This window comes from Oncorhynchus nerka, linkage group LG9b (genome assembly GCF_034236695.1).
Source record: "Oncorhynchus nerka isolate Pitt River linkage group LG9b, Oner_Uvic_2.0, whole genome shotgun sequence".
Taxonomy (NCBI): domain Eukaryota; kingdom Metazoa; phylum Chordata; class Actinopteri; order Salmoniformes; family Salmonidae; genus Oncorhynchus; species Oncorhynchus nerka.
In genome coordinates, this window is record NC_088424.1 from 31,814,841 (window position 1) to 31,819,024 (window position 4,184).

Below are 4,184 nucleotides of genomic sequence, written 5' to 3' on the forward strand. Positions count from 1 at the left end.
AGATTTGACAGAAAGTGACCTAATTGGGGTCATATGTGCGGTTTCAAAGGTTTAAAAAGGTTTAATCTTCCCAAATTGTAGATAATTTGTGACCGCGGAACCCGGCCTATGAACTTTGAAGTTAATAGACCCAAAAGCATTTTGACCTTCATTGAACACAATGGTCTTGCAGTTCTAGAAACTAAGAGCCTTGCTATACGTTCTTGAATGAATTCTTATTCACTTGAAACTGTCTGTATATGCCTGCAAGTCTGTCTGCATGTCTGTGGTTGTTTGTTGGAGTATGTCTGTCTGTTTGTGGGAGTGATGGAGAGAGATGAGAGCAGGGGGATGCAGAGAAAGGAGGGGGAGAGTGAATGGAGGGGTAGGAGAGAGAGAAAAGGGGCAGAGTGAGGAAGGGGAAAAGAGGGGGAGAGAGAGAGAGGGTGAAGGAGGGATGGGGAGGGAGAGGAGGGAGAGAGAAAGGGGATAGAGAGAGTAGAGGAGGGGGAGGCAGGGAAAGAAGGAGGTAGAGAGAATGTAGGGGGAAGGAGAGAGAGAAGGGGGAGAGTGAGGGAAGGGGAGAGAGAGAGGGAGAGTGTGAAGGAGGGACTAGGAGAGAGAGGAAGGAGAGCGGAGGGAGAGGGAGATGAGAGGAGGTGTAGGAAGGTAAAGGAGGGGGAGAGAGCGATGGAGAGAGAGAGAGACCGAGAGGGTGAAAGAGGGGGAAAGGGGGTGAAACGAAGAGAATGAGGGGGATAAAGAAGAGAGTGACAGAGAGACAGACAAGAGATCAACCCTGTGACACTAATCTTTTCCAATTGACTCCAATGTATTGAGAAATACATCAACCCTGTGACACTCATCTTTCCCAATAACTGCAATGTATTGAGAAAAACGTCAACCCTGTGACACACATATTTTCCCATTGATTGCATTGTATTAAGAAAAACATCAGCTACTGTGACATTTTACCTTTTTGCTAAAACATGCCAGGATGACATTTTCCTATGACATCACGTTGGTCTCAAGAATCATTGATACATAGTATATATAACTACTATACATCACAGCCAGAGACTAAACAGCACACACCCAATCATCAGGGTTTAATATAAAAGTGACATAAAGAAACCAGTTGGAATAAACCAAACATAACTCTTTTTACTGTTTTACAGGCTTGTTTTTTTAAAACTGAGCCAATTAAACATGTTCACACACACTAACTATTACAACAATTACTGAGACCTTAAAAGCCTATTGGAACAGTTGACTTTGTACACTTTGCTTGTAATGGGCAAAATGTAACAATTCAGCAGCTTAACTAGGGTGATAACTAGGGAGAGGACGGCTAAGAGAGGTCATCCAAGGTCATTATCTTTATGAGAGAAAAGGAAAGATGTCAGAGGTCTATATGTATAAGCCGATTGAGAATTAATATGATCTAGTGTACATTCATTAGTATGAGACTTTCTGTCCCTCAACTGATTTGCATGGCTTGAGTCTTTTTGTGGGCGGTGTGCTATGTTATGGTACAGTGGGGAAGAGAGAAAGAGTTTTCCACCGGAGGCCTGAGGTACATTCTTTACAGATTCTCTAATATTTGCATTGGATGGCGCTGGGGCCTCTCTTAAAGGTGTGTAACTATGTATGAAGGAGGGTGGTGGAGAGAGATGGACCGACCACATAGAGCTCTTTCTGCAGCTGTTAAAATGCTCAGATTCCCCTGCCTACACTACTATTAAAATCACTGTGTTACATTTGTGTGTGTGTGTGTGTGTGTGTGTGTGTGTGTGTGTGTGTGTGTGTGTGTGTGTGTGTGTGTGTGTGCGTGCGTGCATGCGTGCGCGCGCGTGTGTGTGTGTGTGTGTGTGCGTGCGTGCGTGCGTGTGTGTGTGCGTGCGTGCGTGTGTGCGCGCGCGTGTGTGTGTGTGCGTGCGTGCGTGCGCGCGCGTGCGTGTGTGCGTGCGTGTGTGTGTATGCTCACGTCCGCCATTTATGTAAAACACACGCAGTGGATCCACCCTGAGACTTCCCGTCACTCTGTCTGCACTATAAACCCTCAAACTTTACATAGTCAGTTAGCCACACACCTGCCGCCCTCCGACAAGAGAGCCACCAATGCAGGAGCTGGAAGGGAGAAGGTGAGATCTTTGGCCCCAGTGAGGAGACCACACTCAGGCACTGGCCACAGCCTGGCTCTGGGGACGGCTGGTGGTCCTCTGTGGGATCATCAGGGGTGAAAGGAGTCTTTGACCACCATGACGGTGCTAAACTCGGAAGACTTTCGGAAAAAATGTGTGGAACCTTCAACCACCAGGTTCCTGGTGACGACAATTGCTCAGAGAGACATACACTGTTGGGAATCTCCATAGAGGTCCATTTATTTATCCCTACCAACGCAGTCCTCAAACGTGTCACAACACACCCACAACCAGCTAATGATATTAACCAGGGATGCAAACCCATACAGATGGGAAGAAAATAACCCTGAATAAAAATAGAACCATTTAGCTAATAGAGCTCATGTCTGTCTGGAGTCTGAACTGAGCCAGTTGAGATAAGTAACTCCTCCACTAAGACATAACGTTTTTAGATTGATAGTCAACCAGTGAGAGCTGTAAAGTCTCACTGGATCAAAGGCAGCTGGAGGAATTTGCCTCCCTCATTCAAATAACTCTAAAACGTGGTATGATATTTCAGTGAGACGTGAAACACAGAAGCCTTTGCCAAGGCTTAATGAAATTTATTTTAATAGCACACAAGAGCAAATCTGAGCACAGAAAACGAATCCAGGGATAACAAATAAAAGTGAGACTTGAGCCATGAAAAGAGCTTTATTAAATCTTAAAACCAGTTTCGGCTGCAGTTTAGCAGGTATTTAGTCTATTAGACATCTATTAGCTGTCCTTCAGAGGATATCAGTTGTCAGCAAGAGCTTTCCACAGTCCCCATGTCCTTAAACATAGGTATTGTGTTTGCTCCCTCATCAACCAAAGTGTGGCATGCATTTGTAGATGATTCTAGATTCTAGATAGATAAATCATTTTTCTCTCTTTTTGCCAATCCCCCCCCCACCCACCAAACCATTACTTTTATGGAGCCAGCTTTGTCACTTGGGAGTGGCTTATGTGTCTGCCTGCTCCAAATGTGACTACTTCATGTGTGACATAATAGGAAGGACTCAAATTTGGGGCAATATGTCTGTTTGGCCCCTGGTAATAGACCTAATACTGCCCTCCTGCTCAGAGCTCAGCTGATTTGATGGCCTAGTTAAGTCTGGAAAACAACAGTGTGGGCTTTATGTGCCAGCCCTGGCCTGGAGAGGAAAACTCATGAGCTAATGTGCTGAATTAGGGGTTAGGCTACTGCTGCTGCTGCTGCTGGAGCTGAAAGTAAAGGGAGCAGTACCAAAGGGTTTAAGGGGAGCCATAGAAATATCTAATTGCATAATTATTTTATGAGAAGAGATATTATAGTAAACTGACATCTCCACCCAGTGCATATATTCATCCAACCACCTTGGAACACTTAAATCTAAATGATTTGATATAATATTCTAAACCCAAAACATTTAAAGGACACGGGAGAGTATTTCTAGATGTAATACTGTTCATTTCAAATCTTCAACAAAGAGACAGTTCTTGAAGTTATGTATTGGGAGCAACGGAGCATCTTTCAGCAAAGTCATGAAGGGGAATCAACAGTAGTTTACCGGTAATATTTTCCCCGAGGCCAGTGGCCCCTCCTTGTGGCAAAACTAGTTACTAATCCCTTCTTCATAAATGTCAAAGATTGATACAAACTAAGTTAAATGTACTAAAATGTCAAAGACTAAATTATTGTGCATTCATTATCGAATGCAAATCAAATTTCATTTAATCGATCATGATGTATCGTAGAACATTATAGGGGAATAGCACCTGCTTGAAAGAGAAGTTGCCATTGGATGACATTTGACTTCTGCCGACCAATTACAACGTGGTATTACAGTACGACGGCTCGTGGTTCAACTATTTCTATGGGTTCTACATCGTGGAGCTCTGGAGTTACACACCGTTAACTATCGATCAACTGCTGTCGCTGTATCAACATTTAACAGTAATTTGACTAGCAGTAGACACTGTACTTTATAGCTTGATTTTTACCAATGTCAAAAGAACGGAATATACATGTGCATATCCACGACAGAAGATAGTCTTGCA